The sequence below is a fragment of the Apium graveolens genome, chromosome 9 (genome assembly GCF_009905375.1).
Source record: "Apium graveolens cultivar Ventura chromosome 9, ASM990537v1, whole genome shotgun sequence".
In the NCBI taxonomy this organism is placed as follows: Eukaryota; Viridiplantae; Streptophyta; class Magnoliopsida; order Apiales; family Apiaceae; genus Apium; species Apium graveolens.
In genome coordinates, this window is record NC_133655.1 from 242,852,923 (window position 1) to 242,872,586 (window position 19,664).

Genomic DNA, 19,664 nt, shown 5'->3' on the forward strand with positions numbered 1-19,664 from the left:
CAAGATTCATCAGAATTTTTTCCAGAAGCTGGCTGAGCGCCCACCCAGGAGAGCTGAGTGGCCGCCCAGGAGCTGAGCGCCCGCTCAGGAGAGCTGAGTGGCCGTTCAGGGCGCGGCTGGTCGCTGATTTCGCTGAAAAAGCCTTTTTTGAGTGGAATTTGACGATTTTAAGGGTCCAGGTCCACTTGGGGCGTATATATACTTAAAAAAAGGGTTTTCATCATCCGGGAAGATTGGGATACCAAGGAGAAGACCTAGAAGCACAGAACAACTCCGAAAAAGAAGATCTTGTTTTCAACTTGTGATTCTTTGAATTAGTTGTAACTTTGGATGCTCATTTTCGTTCTTGTTGAACCTAGATCTCGTTTATTCGTACATTAATCATTATTCAGTTTATTAAGACCTTATTTTATACCATGATTTCATTGGAACCCATGGTGATGATGAGTTCAACTATGGGCTAATCGTTATCATGGGGTTCTAGCGGATTTACTTATGGATTTCAATAGTTAATTTGTTTTGATATCTTGGTGTGTGGTGATTGATTGATATCCTAGTATTGGTTGTGCTTATTCATCTTATGTGCGTAGTTAATATATAAGATAGCGTGTTAATCTCTATTGAAGCGACAGTGAATATAGAGGTTTAGAACTTGCCATGCTAGCATAGGTTCATGTATGTGTATGCATGATTAGTGGGTAACTCTAACTGTTTTACTTGCCCTATGTAATCATTATGGATAACTTATGCTTAAACCGTTATGTTATCAAATTCTATAGACATATAGGGTCTCAATATAATTGGTGCCTATTCAGCTTCTATCACTTTTGTGGATGTCTGGTAGAATGGTACTCGTGCAACGAAAGTTGGCATTTATTAGTTTCGTGTTATCTGATTAGTGTCATCACCATCACATGCTAAGGTTAAGAGCAATAAGGCTATTGAATGAAGTATTTAATGAAGTTAGAATCCCATATTTGTCATATATAGTAATTCAACCTCAATTCTCTTAGTTAATGTTATTTAGTATAATCTCTTAGTTTAATCAAAACCCAATTTGTTATTTGTCTTAGCATTGAGCGATAACCATACATTGTTGCATAGGTGCATAAGTTGAACTTAACCTAAACCAGTCTCTATGGGAATGAATCTGATTTATATCTTATACTACTTGCGAATGCGTATACTTGCGTGAATATTAAAGCGTGATTTCGCCCTAACAGTCTCAGGCACACAGAGTAGCAATGATGAGATCCAAATTAAAGTCCTCAGGAGTCTTATCGTTCCAAGTGTCCTGGCCCACTTTCCTCATAGGCTGCTCAATCACTGTCCTGATAGCCTCAGCACTGTACTCAACAGTCCTCCCCCTCACCATCGTAAAATCATTCTTCTCCGCCTTGGAATTGGCATAGAACTCCCGCACAACACTCATGGGCACAACAGCGGGAGCCTCGCAAAAAGGAACCCAGCCCATCTTTAAAATCATCCCCAACAGCCTACCATCTTTTCCTGATGGCAGAAATCCTCTCTCCTTAGCAATAGGCTTCGAGAGAAGCCTCGTATACTCCTCCTCAGCCTCAAGAGTAGAGAACCTGGGCCTCACACCACTCCCAGTAGAAGAATCGGTGGCACTGCTTCCAACTTGAGTTCTCTGCCTTTTGGGTGCCATCGGATTAAAAAACAGCGAATAGAAGTTAAAGTTTTTAGAGAGAATATGTGTTTGAGAGTTTGTGAATTGATGGAGAAGAGTATGCAAGTGTATGTATTTATAGGTGGAAGGGTGTCAATTTGATAAGGAATAGAAGTGGGAAGTGTTTATGGGAATTGTGGGAATAATGGAATTGATTAGGAGAGGGAATTATGGGATGTGGAAGAGTAAAATCGGGTTAAAATTGATTTTAGAATTAAAATCCCGATTTTTCTCTAATAGCACTGCTATTTTTATTTTTTTCTAAACAGGGACTCGGCGCGGCCGCGCGCTAGGACAGCGTGGGCGCGCTCACATTCTGGAAAACCGGTGTGGGCGCACGCTAGGACAGCGTGGGCGCGCTTGGTTACTGGAAAAATGGCACGGCCGCACGCTTGGCCAGCACGGGCGCGCCCAGCTTCTGTACTTAGCCCCGATTTCTTTTCCTTTTTCTAATTTTTTTTGTGTTTTTCTCTTTTCTTCTTGCTTCCTCTACCTACTATTATACAACATACTTGGGTTGCCTCCCAAGAAGCGCTTCTTTTATGTCGCTAGCTCGACGTAGAATCTCGAGATCAAGTGAACAATAAAATGGCACTAACCACCTCGCGGTTTGCCGTATCACCATAATAATGCTTCAACCGTTGACCATTTACCTTGAATGCTTGGCCCAGATCATTCTCAAAAATTTCCACCGCTCCATATGGAAACACAATTTTGATTATGAAGGGCCCTGACCATCTTGACTTCAACTTTCCAGGAAAAAGATGGAGACGAGAGTTGAATAAAAGAACTTGTTGCCCTGACACAAATTTCTTGAGCACTAGACCCCGATCGTGCCACCTCTTGACTTTCTCCTTGTACATTTTGTTATTCTCGTAAGCTTGAAGTCGAAATTCGTCAAGTTTGTTCAATTGAAGCATCCTTTTCTTTCCAGCTGCATCCAAGTCCAGATTCAATTTCTTCAAAGCCCAATAAGCTTTATGCTCGAGGTTCACCGGCAAATGACACCCCTTACCATAAACCGACTGAAATGGAGACATTCCCAATGGAGTCTTATATGCTATTCTATACGCCCAAACAGCTTCATCAAGCTTCAAAGACCAATCCTTCCTTGATGGACATACCACTTTCTCTAAAATGCGCTTTATCTCTCTGTTAGAAACTTTAGCTTGACCATTTGTCTGAGGATGATAAGTCGTAGCAATGCGATGATTCACATTATACCTCTTCATCATGGCAGTGAACTTGTAGTTGCAAAAATGTGAACCCTCATCACTAATTATGACTCCTGGAGTCCCAAACCTTGTGAATATCTGCTTGTGAAGAAAATTAAGCACGACTTTCGCATCGTTCGTTGGCAATGCCTTAACTTCAACCCATTTTGACACGTAATCAACCGCCAACAAGATATACTGATTGTTGCAAGACGAGACAAATGGCCCCATGAAGTCAATTCCGCAAACATCGAAGATCTCAACCTCGAGAAGCACATTAAGAGGCATTTCATCCTTTTTAGACATATTACCCACACGTTGACATCGATCACATTTCAAAATAAACTGATGCGCATCTTTAAACAATATTGGCTAAAAGAAACCTGCTTGAAGAACATGAGCTATTGTATTTTCTCCACCATAATGTCCTCCATAAGCCGTTGAGTGGCAATCTCGCAAGATTCCCCCCGTTTTATTGTAAGGAATACATTTCGTGATGATTTGGTCAGCTCCCTGGCAAAAAAGAAATGGCTCATCCCACATATACCATTTTACTTCATGTAGAAACTTCTTCCTTTGAGCGTAAGATAAGTCAGGAGGCATGATGTTACTCACAAGGTAGTTCACAATGTCTGCAAACCACGGCTCTTCTTCTTGCACTCCAAACAACTGCTCGTCGGGAAAAGTCTCATTTATCAATGTCTTATCCAATAAAGTAGCATTAGGTATCTCTAAACGCGAGAGATGATCAACAACTTGATTTTCAGTTCCTGTCCTTGATCTCTAGTTCAAATTCTTGGAGCAAAAGAACCCATCTAATCAATCTAGGCTTCGAGTCCTTCTTCGAGACGAGATATCGAATGGCGGCGTGATCAATGAAAACTGTTACCTTAGTCCCAAGTAGATAAGATCAAAATTTCTCAAAACCATAGACAATAGCCAACAGTTCTTTCTCCGTAGTAGTGTAATTCAGTTGAGCACCATTTAGAGTCTTACTTGCGTAGTAGACTATAAAATATATTGTTCTTCCTCTGCCCAAGAACTGCTCTAACTGCATAATCACTTGCATCGCACATCATCTCAAAAGGCTCATTCCAATCAGGTGCAGTTATGACCGGTGCCGAGATTAGACTCTTCTTTAATGTCCCAAAAGCCGCAAGGCACTCGTCATCAAACTTGAAAGGTAGTAAACTGCACAATGGCTTTGAAATTTTCGAGAAGTCTTTGATGAAACGCCTGTAGAAACCCGCGTGACCAAGAAAACTGTGAATTCCCTTGATAGGAATAGGTGGGGGAAGATTCTCAATGACCCCTACCTTGGCCTTATCCACCTCAAGACCCTTACTAGAAACCTTGTGCCCGAGAATTATGCCTTGACGCACCATAAAGTGACATTTCTCCCAATTGAGAACTAAATTGGTCTCAACGCACCTCTTGAGAACATGTCCAAGATTTTGCAAGCATTCATCAAAAGAATTGCCAAAGACTGAGAAGTCGTCCATGAACACTTCCACATTCTGGCCAATCATGTCAGAAAAGATGGCCTTCTTACATTGTTGAAATGTGGCTGGTGCGCCACACAGACCAAAGGAAACTCTTCTAAAGGCGAACGTGCCGAATGGACAAGTGAAGGTAGTTTTCTCTTGATCTTCTGGAATGATACAAATCTGATTATAACCCGAATAACCATCCAGAAGACAATAGTACTCATGACCAGCCAACCTGTCAAGCATCTGATCAATGAAGGGCAAGGGAAAGTGATCCTTCCTAGTGGCCTTGTTTAGCTTCCTGTAGTCCATACAGATTCTCCATCCCGTGACTGTCCGTGTAGGAATAAGCTCATTCTTCTCATTGGCTATCACAGTAATTCCACCTTTTTTTGGTACACATTGAACCGGGCTTACCCATGAACTGTCAGAGATGGAATAAATGATCCCTACATCTAGCCACTTCAGAATTTCCTTCTTTACTACTTCCTTTATGATTGGATTAAGTCTTATTTGTTACTCGACTGTAGGTTTGCTACCTTCTTCTAGCAGAATTTTATGCATGCAGTAAGAAGGGCTGATGCCCTTGATATCTGCTACCATCCAATTGCCGATTTAAACTCTCTCAGAATTCTCAAAAGCTTTTCCTCATCGTTACCTGAAAGGTCAGATGCAATAATAACAGGCAGAGTAGATGCATCACCTAAAAAAGCATACCTCAAATGTTCAGGTAAAGGCTTAAGCTCAAGAGTAGGAGCTTCCTCAATAGAAGGCTTGAGGCATTTAGGAGCTTTGCTCAATTCTTCCATTCTAAGAGATTCAAAAGGCATTTCGATCTTCCTCTTCCAGGGAGACGCATTCAAATATTGCAATTGCTCATCTCCTTCGTCATCTTCACTGTCTGAATTTCCCAACAAGAATTTTTCTAAGGCATCAGACCTTAGCATTTGATCAAGTTCCGATGTGACCACCGAATCGACCAACTCGACTTTTAAGCACTCTTTATTATCAGTAGGAAATTTCATAGCATTGAACACATTGAAAGTCACATCCTGATCCAACACTCGCATTATAAGCTCACCCTTCTGCACATCAATCAAGGTTCGGCCAGTTGCCAAGAAAGGTCTTCCCAAGATTATGAGAATCTTCTTATCCTCCTCGAAATCAACAATGATGAAATCAGCAGGGAAGATGAGTTTATCCACCTTGACCAAGACATCCTCCACAATACCTCTCGGATATGTTATAGAACGGACGACCAACTGCAAGGTCATATAAGTTGGTTTGGGATCAGGTAAGTCCAATTGCTTGAAGATTGACAAAGGCATCAGATTGATGCTAGCTCCCAAGTCACATAAGCATCTGTCAAAAGACACTTTTCCAATAGTACATGGAATAGTGAAGCTTCCTGGATCTTTAAGCTTTAGAGGCAACTTCTGCTGCAGCACAGCACTGTATTCCTCCGTTAGAGCGACAGTCTCTAAATCATCTAGCTTCACCTTCCGAGATAGAATACCTTTCATAAACTTTGCATAACTAGGCATCTGCTCGAGAGCCTCAGCGAAAGGTATGTTGATATGAAGTTTCTTGAACACCTCTAGAAACTTCTCAAATTGCTTGTCCAGCCTTTTCTTCTGCAGCCTCTTAGGAAAATGTGGTGGAGGATAGATCTATTTCTCCCCTGTATTACCCTCAGGCAGGGTGTGCTCAACAGTATTCTTCCTTGGTTCCACTTCTTTATCCTGCTACTTTGCTTCTTCAGTCAACTCTTGAGTTTGATCAGGATTTGCAACCTTCCCAGACCTCAAAGTGATTGCTTTTACCTGAACCTTAGCTTCCTTTTTTCCTGGCACTTCAGTGTCACTAGGAAATGTACCAGGTTGACGATTTAGCAAGGCATTGGCAATTTGCCCAATTTGATTTTCCAAGGTCTTGATAGAACAGCTTGACTCTTGCATATGAGCTTCAACTCCTCTAATTCAGATTTTTCATTAGCTTATTACAGCTGGAGTTGTTGTTTTGGTGCATACTGCGGTTGCTGAAAACCAGGGGGGTTGTACTGCTTAGCTGTATACTGCTGATTAGGCTGTTGACCCGTATTCTGAGCATTGCTCCAACTGAAATTAGGATGATTGCGGTTGTTTGGATGATAGGTGGCTGGCACAGATTGCTGCGATCGCTGAAAGTTGCTCACGAACTGAGTTGATTCATTAGAAATTGTGCACTGATCAGTCTCATGGGCACCCGCACAAAGCTCACAGACACTAGTGATTTGATTAACTCCATAATTAGCCAAAGTGTCCACCTCCATTGTCAAAGCCTTAAGTTGGGCAGCTATAGCAGTTGTTGCATCCAACTCTAGAATTCCTGCTACTTTTCCCTGAGTCAGTCTCTGGGAAGGATTCTGGTACTCATTAGCAGCCATCAGTTCAATAAGTTCATAAGCTTCGTCATAACTCTTAGCCCACAAGGCCCCTCCTGATGCTGCATCAAGCATGGGCCTAGAAGTAGGACCCAATCCATTATAGAAATAGTTGATAATCATCCAATTAGGTATGCCATGGTGTGGGCACTTCCTTAGCATCTCCTTATATCGATCCCAAGCCTCACACAGAGATTCTCCAGTTTGTTGCGCGAACTGGGTAAGAGCATTCCTGATTGCTGCAGTCTTCGCCATGGGAAAAAATTTAGTGAGAAACTTTTGAGCAAGATCTTCCCAAGTTGTGATAGACCCTGCCGGTAGAGAGTGTAACTAGCATTTAGCTTTATCCCTCAAAGAGAATGGGAAGAGTCGCAGCTTGACAGCATCTTCAGTCACACCATTGAACTTGAAAGTGTCGAAGATCTCGATGAAATCCCTGATGTGCATGTTGGGGTCTTCGGTAGGAGAACCCTCAAACTGAACTGAGTTCTGTATCATTTGGATCATGCTTGACTTGATCTCAAAAGTGTTAGCCATGATGGCTGGTCTAATGATGCTAGACTGAATATCATTAATCTTAGGCTTAGAATAGTCCATCAAAGCCTTCAGATTTTCTGCTTGATCACCCATAGCTACTATAATTGGCTCTTCAACTTTCTCTTCTTCTTCTACCTTCTTTTCTTCCTAAAAAACTTTCCTACGAATTACCACAAGTTCTTCCTCGGCCTTATCCAGTGTTCTCTTACGAGTACGCGAACGCGTATGCATACACCCTCGCCAGATCACCTGAAATAAAACAAGGAAACAAATAAGTAACAATGTACGAGTCAATGAACTTTAACGAACACTGATGGAAAGCACATAAACTAGTAATTAACACTGTAGTCCCCAGCAGTGGCACCAAAAACTTGTTAGTCGCTAAACACGCGCTAATAATACACGCAAGTATACGAGTTCGCAAGTAGTATAAGATATAAATTAGATTCGATCCCACAGAGACTGTATTGGTTAACTATCTAAATTACGCACCTAAGCAACAATGTATGGTTATTATTCATGTGACGCCCTCTGTAATATCCGGGATATATCATGTAATTATTTTTGCTATTAAATAATTATTATATGTGTTCAGTATCTATTCTGTGAATTATTTGTTAAGTGTTAAATATGTTTGGATATTTAAAAATAATATTAATTGAGTATTTTAATTTTTATATGTCGAAAATAAAATATAGATAATTGTCATATCTTCCTAATTATTTTTATGTTGATTTATGAATTTATAGGAATTATATGAATTTTATAAATAATTTTTCCGGGTATTTAAAATCTATTTTATAAAAACGGGAACCAACCGACGTCATCATTTGTTACGTTTTTAGAACCCGAAACTCTTCCGAGAACTCCTTCCTAACCTAATTGCAATATTCTGAGCATTTTCCATGTTTTGACTTTTTTGATCCGGCGTACGGTTTGTCCTGCGCGGGTCCCGGCGCAACATTTTCGATACAATATTCGTTTCGGTAAATTAATAAAACTCGTATTTTCGATAAACGAAAGCTTTTTAATAAACTATCACAATTATCACCTCGTAATAAGTGTAACCAGGCGCTGAGACCAAGACCGCAGTATAAATTGTACTAATTTGGATATTTATCCCGAAAATCGATACCGTTTGGATTCGTTTTTATAAATAAACGTACCGTTTTATATCCGGAATGATCCAACGGGATACTAATTTTCCATAATTATAAATAGCCTTTTACCGTATTTTATTTCGTATCAAAATCATTTGCAGACAGTTGATTATATAATTTTCCAGAGAAAAACCCTAAATTCATAAAACCTTCTGAGAATCAAACTACAATTTCAAGGTGTTATTGAAATCAGTTGGAAAAGTTGGAGTAACCAAATCAAAGGTCTCAAGGAGTACTATCAGATTCTGTGTTCCATATCACTGCAGAAATCAAGGTTTATTTTCTGAAAATTTATTTATTTTCGAATTATTTTTATTAAAAATATGAATTTTTGTTCGGATGATTGTTTGTATGATTTGATGATTGCATGTTGTAGAGCTTGTTTTCCTGATGATTTTTATATGTTATACATCTGATTTGGAGTCCAATAACATGCTCAAAAGTGGGTTTAATTCTCGAATTTTAAAATTAGGGTTTATAACCCGTATGAATGTTTTCAATTGAAATTTGGGGCTTTTTGATTTAGGGGTTATTAGCTGTATATTTATAGTGGGTTGTGTTCCTTATGAAATTTCCAATCGATTGGTATATAGCTCGTTAACAGAGGATTAGTGAATCGAAGGGAGTTGTCTTTCTAAGTTTTCGATGTTTCGCCGGAAACCGGTGATGTTCTTGGCCAATTTCCGGCCAGGACAGGGATGATTGATGTGTTTTGATTGCACAAATAGATTCCTGGTGTTGTGTAAGTTAAATCTGGAGCAGATGGTGAGGTGAGGGTACCCGAATCAAGTTCTCCGGCCACCCCTGTATTTTCCGGCGACGGGGGGTGTAAAATTTCAGTTTGGTACCTGAACTTTTGGTGTAACACCCCCAAATCCGGGGTCGGGGATCCGGGTTGTCACGAGTTCCATTTCCCTTAATAATACTTAATCTTAATAATCAACCAACTACTGCGTACTGTGACCCCACAATATACACACACACACCACAAGTTATAGTCTCAGAGATGAATACCAAACAATAACACAAGTCATTTTATTCCACAATTATAAGTCATTACACCTCAAAAGGGTTTCTGAATAAATTTACATATTCTTTGCAATTATTACAATTCATAAATATACATAAGTCTGGTACATCAAAAGTTGAAAGCCTAGCCTATTGGTAGACCCTACCTCAGCTACAACGACATCAACGCCTACATGAAACTGCGGAACGTTTCCTATCCGCTCGCGAATTGGGAGCTTGATCCTGTTCATCTTGTCTATCTGTTGTTGTGTGATGAAAGAAGAAAGCAAGGGTGAGCAACAAGCCCACCGAAATAATATGTATTATAATTAACAATATATGAGCATTCTCATAGTACTCATGAAAGTCTTGGTCAAGAAGAAATGAACCAAGTTTGATATCTTAACGCGATGAATTCGCAAAATATTCAATATATATACTTATATACTTTTCAAAATCTTTGAAATCCTCTGCCATGTATAATATACATAGAGTTCCAGTTTATAACTGTATAAAAATATCGTTGCAAGGTGATCTTATATATCTAACCTTGTCTCAACGTTTTTCTGAAAATCTTTGTCATGCATAAGATAATCATTAACCAGATATAAGTTGAAAAGATGAAGTTACAAGATACCCCAATATACTTATATCTTTTCCAAATACTACTTGAACTACCACCGTTCAAGTTATAACCAGTTTCAAAAGTTCATCACATAGATGAGACTACAAGATAAGACTTGCATAGATTCGATCTTTGAAATATTATTGAATGAAATGAAGTTACGAGATACTTCATTAAGTCCCGATATATATATATATATCCATATATATCTCTCATACATTTCCTGAAAACCTCTGTCATGTAAAGTATGAACAGAGTTACAATATCCAATGAATTTTAGAAAGAAAAGAATTTTGGCATAAACCTGATATCTTGCTGATCAGGCAAAGATAACAATAAGTAACCTTTTCTACTAGTAGATGGATGAATCCCCCACCGGTCATCACCCTGGCCACATTAGGACCTTGTGCTGGACCGCCGCCCGGCCTCTTACGCGTTGATGGACTGCCACCCAACCACTTACACTTTGATAGACAGTACCCCGGCATGTCGCTTATGCCGACTCAATTAGATGGACTTACTTCCCGAACATTGGGCAAGTAATCAAATTGTTTTCCCAAAACAACAACCTCATTGCGAATATAAAATACACCACAGAGCCGGATCCCTTAAATTTTTGAGCGAATATTCAAGTCTCCTTCGAAAAGAAGATCTTAAATCTGAAAACGAGTTTTGGGATCCGCTCTAACTTTTAAAATCATTTTGAAGACTCGAAAACATTTTTAAGAATATTTGAAGTAATGCTGATTTAATGAAATAAATCAGTCCTGATATATTAGAAAATATCTGAATATTATTTAAATAATATTCTCTTAAGGATAATCCTTATAAAAATAATTGAAGTAGAAGTTTTAAAACTTATACTTGAAATGAATAATAAATAACCAAAGATATACTTATACGAAAGTACGATCTTTATTTCAATAATCGAAAATAAGTTTGATTATCGAAACATTATTCTTTAATAAATTTAAAGAATATTATTTAATAAAAGAAGCGGAGTCATAAGTCCTCGAATGAATATTCAAAATAATATTCATTTAATAAAATAAGCGCTCGAATGAATATTCAAAATAATATTTATTAAATAAAATAAAGTTATCGAATAAACCTTATTCGATTAATAGTTTTGAAAACTATATCTATATATATATATATATAAATATATATATATATATATTATACTCGGAAACATCGACTCCCGGTTTAGAAAATGTTCACCTTTGGGTCCCCTATACTAAGGGTATACGCAACTACTGCTTATCTCTAGCATAGTTATTATGCAACTTATAAGCATTTGAATCAATAATTAGATATCAAGATTACAAAATAGGCATGCATATATACCATATCAGCATGCTCCAATATATCGCAAGATTTGCTAATAACAATCATGCACTTATCACAAGATAATGCCTATGCATATATACATCACAAAAACAGTATAACCGGTAGAAAACTTGCACGAGTGTTCCCGGATAGACTTAAGCTTAGAGTGGGTCCGATAACCTATGAACAACAACATAAGTCGGAATTAAACCACGGTCGCTTAAGAAACTAGATTTTAACCAATTGAACCCTAACGTTTGCTTATGGTCACTTCTACGCTTAACGAATCACATAAGTCGTTCGAGTACCCTTGGCTCCACCATTTTTAATAAATTAACCATTAAGAATTTTAAGGCGATTCTTTCGCGAGTACTCTACCAACTGCCTAATCCACTTTACATAATTGTTTCATACTCCAATTAGTCATTTAAGGGCCTTAACCAAGGTTTCAAAGTAAGGCGAGGGGTAATGGTTCGTTCGCGAAATGCCGTTACTTAAAACGGTCGTTTCTCCTAAACCGTACATCGGATTCAAGCTAACCACATATCAAAATGAAGCTTACGACATAATCTAACTAAACATGGCAAAGTCACAGATTCAATAGTTAGCTCTCTGTCCCGAACACTAAGAACAAGTAGCTGTATAAAATTGGGCATTACGACGACTATGTTTACACGATTACCATGTTTTAAACCACTCCAAACAACCACCATTCAACTCACAACCAACAATACAACCAACCCTCATCCAAACCATACTACATCAGTCCCCAAACCTCAAGATTTTCCAATTTATAAAACCCCACACATGAACTACTAGCTATACTTAAGTTTCATTAACTATAAACAAGATTTCAACATCCAAATCACTACAAATCCAATCCAAACTCTAAACACACAAGTATCATGCTTCTCATTTACTATAACCATCAAAAACATCATAATACTCAAAGTAAAGTTAGGGTTTGGAGGTGTTATACCTTCCTTGGAGTGATTAGAGTAGCTAGGAAGTCTTAGGGAGCCTCCTACAAGCTTGATCTTTCCAAAGAAATCAAGAACACAAAGTTAGGTTTTGAAGTTTCTAAAAGTCAGATTGAAAGAACTGTCAAAACGAGGGTCTTACCTTGCTTATTTGGACGAGACTTGTGAACAAGAGTTGTAGGCCATCTCAATACCTTTCCAAAGAGCTATAGAACATACTATTTGAGTGAGTATTGAAGGAGATATGGTAGTTTGAAGTTGCTGCTCTGGTTTTGGCCGAGAGCTTGCTTCTTTACAATGAAAAGTCAAGTTTGTGTTATGATTTTTTTGTTTTGTTTCTTTGTTTATGGCTTGGCTAATTTTGAGGATTTACCATGGTGAAAAATGAATGGCTCACAATCAACCAACAACACACTTCTTTTTGTCATGCTTAGGTCATCATTCTTATGTCATCCAATTGCCACATGTCTCTTCCTTGTGGTTTGATGATGTCACAATCCTTGGCTTCTTGTACAAGCTTGTCTCTTGGTCGCTTATTTGTTTTACGGTTTGCTTAACTTTCGTTCTCGTTCATCGTTTGAGGGATCATATCCGGGATCTTATTACTTGGGTTCCCCTAAACCTTTCTCAATATTTTTATGTTCCTTTTTATGATCCCCTCTTAAAATCCTTGAATTTAAATCATTTTTATCCTGTCACCTTATACTCAATTCTTTCGGTATCTGGTGGATTTTCGGGAAAAAATCAAAGTGTTCGGATTTGGATTCTGACAATCTTTATATACACTTATTTACTTTATGGAGTACTAATACGATCTTAGAATTTCCATAACAGTACTCCTATATAGCGTGGTCTGATAATTTTCCTTAATCAGCATCATCAGCAAAAGTTACTATTCATCCGTGTTTCAAAATTTCCAAAAATTGGGGTTATTACAGTCTCCCCTCCTTAAAAGGATTCCGTCCCGGAATCGGATAGAAAATGAATAGGGATGCTCTCTTAGCATTGCATTTTCTAACTCTCAAGTAAATTTTCCTACATTGTGGTTCTACCATCAAACTCTGACTAGTTTGATAACCCTTCTCCTAAGCACTTGTTCCTTTTCAATCTATAACCCTTCCTGGTTGCTCCATATAGGTTACGTCTGGTTGCATATCTATGCGCTCATATGCCCCTATTTGTCTGGCATCCGAATTACACTTTCTTAATATTGATACGTGGAACACGTTATGAACTTGCTACAGGTTCGGTGTAACGCCCCCAAATCCGGGGTCAGAGGATTTGGTCGTCACTATGAAACCTCAATCTAAATCAACCTGTTTAATCAATAAATAAATGCCAGCGGAAGATATTTAGCATCTATGACCCCAACCTAATCCAAGATCCTTTAAGGTTACAGTTCTAGAAACAAGATAACCAAATTCCACAAATAATTTTCACTTTCTTTTAAAACTCTTTTCAATAAATTCCAACTCAAAACTAAACCCACTAGTATAACTTCGAAATGAAGGATACTAGGCTCAATTAAAATATACAACTATAATATAATCTAATATAAACAACTTTATACAATAAAACTTACACTAGCCCGCAAACCCTGGACCAACCACCTTCCAAAATCTTCTTCTTGCTTCCTCGAATTACGCGGCTAAACAGCAAGCTAATCCTCACTGGAGGTTAAATTTAAAAATAGGCAAGTATGAGCGAAAGAAATGTTCAGAAAGATCATTATAGCATATATAGGGTCGTTTTGATATAAAACCGACATCTGCATAAAAGCAGAATATTTAAAATCATAATTGCTGAATCATGAAATTTTATAGTTGAGGAATCCCAGAATTGATTCCTTAATTGTATTCGAACCATTTTGATATTTTTGAGAGAAATGCTTTAGCAATGCTTTGAATCTTGACGAGAATAAAATTCGTAAAACAGTGTTTACGGAAATATCGTAAACCACAATAACATGAAACAATGATTATGAATTAAATCATAAACTTTACTCAAAACCGAACTCTTGAAATTAATACTTATTTTGCTGTCATATCAAATTAGATATCAATACGAACTTTGATGCTCACAACATTCCATACTAAAGTCAACATCAATCATGTTACGACCGGTATCTTCGTGTAATATTATTTGTGGATTTGGTATAATATTAAAGCTGAATGAAAATATATTCAATGATTGTACGTTTGTGTGAGTGAAAATTTCTGCATTATAAATTTGCTTTATGTAGTATATGATTTTTCAAAGCAAGAGTTTATTTAATTTCTTTATTTTTGATTTATAAGGAATATTCTAAGCCTTGGAAAAATTTTCTTTTAAAAGGTATTTTGTTCACAAAATTTTGAAAATGATTTTATAAAGTCTCTAAAAATCCAAGTTATTTTATGGTATAAATTTTATAATTTTTGAACTTGTATTTTATTTTATAAAAATAAATCATTATAAATTTTAGTTGTCATATTTAGCAAATTACAAGAAAGCCCTTGCATGCAAACTACCCTCTCATTCTTTTCAAGGACAAAGAGGACAATTCCAACCCCACTAACTCTTATTTCTCTAGCCAATTTCCTTCTTTATCCTTGCATGCAAAATGCACCAAGTATAAGTGGAGGGATAGACTTGTCAATTCTCCTTTCCACTCAAATTTTGTCAAATCAAATACCATAAAAACAAGCAAATGTCATGATCATTCTCATACTCCACCCACACCCCACTCTCTCCTCCCTCCCTTCTCCCTCCTCTCGGCTCTCCCCTCTCACTCTCGGCTAAAAGCCGAAACCCCCCTCCCCATTTTTTTTCTTCAATCCTCAACCAAGCTTCCACTCTTTACACAAGTAAATGTTACTTCCCATACCATGATCACTCATATTTCAAGAGTTTTGAGTACAAAGTTTAAGTTTAAAGGTTGCATGTAAAAGTTTTAGTGAAACTCAAAATACAACCTTGATTCTTGTGAGTTTAGGGTTGTTTTTGAGAGGACTACAAGGAATGGATAAGTGCCAAGTCTTGAGAAGGAAACTCTTGATGATTAAATGGCCATTCCCATCCATTTCATTCGGCCATGACCATATGCGAGCCGAATGAATGGTCCTTGAGATCATTCTTGTTGTTTTGCTCAAATTTTGCATGTTTATGTGATAATGACTTGAATTTTGTGGTGAAAATTTGATAAAACTCCTTGCATACTAAGTGATCATCTAGGTATAGCTTATGCTAGGCTTGCATGTCAATTTTATGGTAGAATATATGTAGAAAATATATTGTTTTGGTTTGCAAAACCCGAAGACATGCATGCATGAGGATTTCTCTTAGAATGTTATAAGATTTTGATCATTTGGAAAGATTTTGTTAGTGAGCCTTAATTTCAGTAGGAATAATGTGTTAATATTGATTTATGCTTCTTGTTGCATGGTAATAATTCGTGGTTATCTTTTAATAAAATGCATATCTTGTTGTTTCAAAAGCATGAAGATTTGTGAGTTGCGAAGTGTAGTTTCTTTTGTTTTGCCATAATTGTACCTTAGGTAAGGATGATCTCACCCAAGGTTATTTTGAGAATAAGGGATTTAGTTCAGTAGATTACCATGTTTAAGTCTTGGTTTGAGTATTGGGTTGTTGGTAGTTGAGTTTGTCAAGTCAAAACCTTGGAGAAAGGAGAGTTATAGTTTCTGCAAAAAATCAGTTTAGAACTCTGAGGTATAGAGTGAGTTTTGACCATGTCATTGATGTGCACTTTGAGGCCCAAGCCACCAGAAGTTAGTATTGGGAGTATATAAAAGGTTTTAGGAGTTGGCTGGAGGTTTGCATGTCATTTGGTTAGGTGCACAAGTAGAATAACAAAATCTGTCCAGCAGGGGACAGTTTTGTTGTAACTTAGAAATAGGGAGATTTGACCATGTCATGGGTAGTTCCTCGTTAGGCCCTGTTGGGCCTTAGTTAGAGGGAGTGTCAGAGAAGTTTTTCCAACCATAGTTCAAAGGATATGAGTTAGAACCATGTGTCGCAAGTTAATTCAAGTCAGGGCGTTTTCTGCCCAGAAAAACAGGGGAACCTTGGACTTTTAGCTTAGGCCCAAGAAGGCCCAAGCCAGGCCCTTGAGCCACATCAAGTTTGTGAGATGCCCTTAGGTCAGGAGAGTCTTGTGTAAAAGTTTTGAAGTAAAACTTGTAGTTTAAGAGTGTCTAATGCACTCAAGAAACCATAGTTGTCATCCTGAAATTTGCACCAGTGAGCGCTTTCACTTATCACATAGTTTTAGAACACCTAGAGGTGAGTATTAGGTCGACCACCATAGTTGTAAGATGGTATAAGGTCAGTAGAGCTAAAGGCACAAGTGAGGGTCAATAGGTTTTGGATAATTTAGGAAAGGCACATCGAGTTAGGAAGTCAAAATTAGAAGACCTTGTCTAGTTTAGCGACCAAGTGACTTAAGTGGTGAGTCGAGATCATCCAAGCCTAGTGTTGCATTATGGTATATATGGTGTTATTTGGTGTTAATATATGATATGTGAATATGTGGCTATGTGTGTACTTTTGTAATTTAAAAGTGAATATAAAATTAAGTGCGTATAGGCCTAAGTGCCATCCGTGTTTAATTTCAAGTTGTAAATAGGTTAAGATGGTAAGAATATATTATAATGAGGATTATTATTATTATGTAGGATCTCGAGACGAGGGAAAACTTGCCATAAAGGTCGAGTGAAGCTCCAGTTGCTCCTACCAGTCAGACCAGACCAGCCTTTCTCAAGGCAAGTGATTCAACTTGACCTTCGTATTTACTGCTAATAGTTCATACATTGCTACAACTATCCTGTGTCATTTGATATATTAAATCAAGCGTATCTTATGTTTATCTTTGAATTATATAGAGATGCCATGAACCCTCGAGTACGTATTGCAAGTAGTTCAAAAGTCTTTTCATGATAGTTGAATGCCATGATAAAATAAAGAGTTGTTATAATACTTGATTGATCCTCTTGATTACCATGCTAATGATTCCTAAGTAATGATATCTCATCCTGATACTTGAATCCCAATAGAACCTTACCTTGATACCTGAAAGCCAAATATTTATCAAAGTTGTCCCTAATTGATTGATACCCCTCTTTCTTATCCTAAAGTTTGTCAATTCTGATATATCCTGAGCTAAAAATCATTTCTTCATACCTTAACACCCTTAGTATTCATGAAGCTTACATTCTTGATAATCCAGCACTTGAACCTTGATGAGAAACCATTGCTTTAAGCCCAATTTGGCACTTCCTTTCATGATATCCAATAGCCTCACTAAATTCCCTTGTCCAAACTTTGATACATGAAAACCATTCACTTACCCTAATAGAGTTTAGTTTTGTGAATCATGGCCCTGAGATTTAGTACCATATTTCCCATGTTTCGAGTTGATCTATAATCCCTTGATAAAAATGTTTACTGTAAAAAGAGATTTTGTCATAATTCGGCATCAGTTTTTGAAATAAATAAAATGTGAGTTTTTCAGTCCCAAAGGGGGATAAATGTTTTCCTTGAATAGTGGATCTGGACTGAGACGCGAGTCCTTTCCACACTTATATTAGGCTTAAAAGTTGCCTAGGGATTCCCGTTAATGTATTAGAACCCAGCGAGGTTCGGGATTACTTCGCGGCTGATCACCGGCTGTAATCCGTAGCGTCATAAAATGATTTTGATTAAGACATGATTTTAAAATTGTTTTGATACAAGCAAAATGATGCCATCTCACACAGTTTTATCTCTCGTTACCATTGGTTATGTCTTTCCATTGTCATTCTTTAATGTATGTCTCGATTTATGTTTTGTGTCATACTGTTAGCACTTGTTGAGCATTTGGCTCACTCCTTGCTTTACCCTGATATCACAGCTAGCAGCTGTGGTTAGATTCAAGCAGACTGCCCGTAAGACCTGTGATGCTGATGCTTATTTTCGAGCTCAGGTAGAATAAGTGATAGTAGTTTGTGTGAGGACTCGGTATTCAAAATCAGATGTAATAGTTGGTAGTGTTGGGCTGTTCCAAACCCTAAACTGTAAGATCTTGGATTTGGTTATGTTATCTCTTTTAAAATTTTGTAATAGCTATATTTAATTTGCTGTTTAAGTTGGGGGCGTGACAGGTTTTGGTATCAGAGCTACGGTTTAGAGTCCCTGGACAGCCCAAATAGGTTATAGGATATGTGAGTAGGTTATAGATAATATGCGAGAGAGTAGGTTAAGTAAATTATTATTAATACTCCTCTTATTGGTTGTCAGCAAATGGCGCATTCCTCGTCATCCTCTGGGTCGGACGACACTATTGCTTTCTCTGTGTATGCTGAGTTGAGGCGCGAGTTCGACATGCTTCAGGGCAAGTACGACCGACTGATAGACCGACTGAAGAATGTGTATTCGGACGGCCGAAACTACGAAGGGAAGCCCAAGGAGCAGATGACTGCGAGACTTGAGACCTTGGTTCAGTACGTCAACACTAAGCTTGAGGAGATGCCAGCGCACCGGGACCGTACCAGCCAGTATGTCATTCAGATGGTGGCGGATGAGCTCCAGAGCATTGTGAAGACGCTTCGAGAGGAAAAGACTACCAAGCCCCGTTAAGATGGAGTGGAGCCTTAGTTCTTTCCATTTACCTTTCATGTTGTTGTACTATCAGACTCTATGGAATCCCCAGTTGTTTCCGTTGTTTCCTTTAAATAAGCCTGTTATTCCTAGAATCAGACTTTGTTCCAATCCTATGTATTGTGACCTTTAAAATTTCAATAATTATGTGCTATTGTTCCATTTGCTCTCAACTGATATTTTACGTTTTTATCATCATATCTGCTTAATTTGGAAACTTGACCCCATATGTAAATGAGAATGCCATGCGATACCCTCGAATCATTTTATCATTCATATCTGTTTTGACACAACTCTTATTTCTGGATCATGCCTCCCAAAAAGAAGAACCCAACAACCACATCCATCACAGACCCAAATATTCTTCGATTACTGGAAACTTTGCAACAGCAAACCAATGCTATAGCTCAACAACAACTAACTCTTCAACAACGAATTGAAAACCAAGATAACCGTAAGCCACACCAACCACCTGAACCACCAGTACCACCTAGACAAATTGTCACTTTTAAGGGTTTTCAGAATGTGAATCCACCTGCATTTCATGATACCACTGATCCAGTGATAGCTAACACATAG

At 37.9% G+C, this 19,664-nt stretch overlaps 1 non-coding gene across 1 annotated transcript; it reads left to right on the top strand.

The window, feature by feature from the left end:
• Positions 1-6,946: 6,946 nt before the first annotated feature.
• On the top strand, positions 6,947-7,053 carry LOC141688499 (small nucleolar RNA R71). Its single transcript, XR_012561939.1, has one exon. It is a non-coding gene; the product is annotated as a small nucleolar RNA R71 (small nucleolar RNA).
• Positions 7,054-19,664: the final 12,611 nt, after the last annotated feature.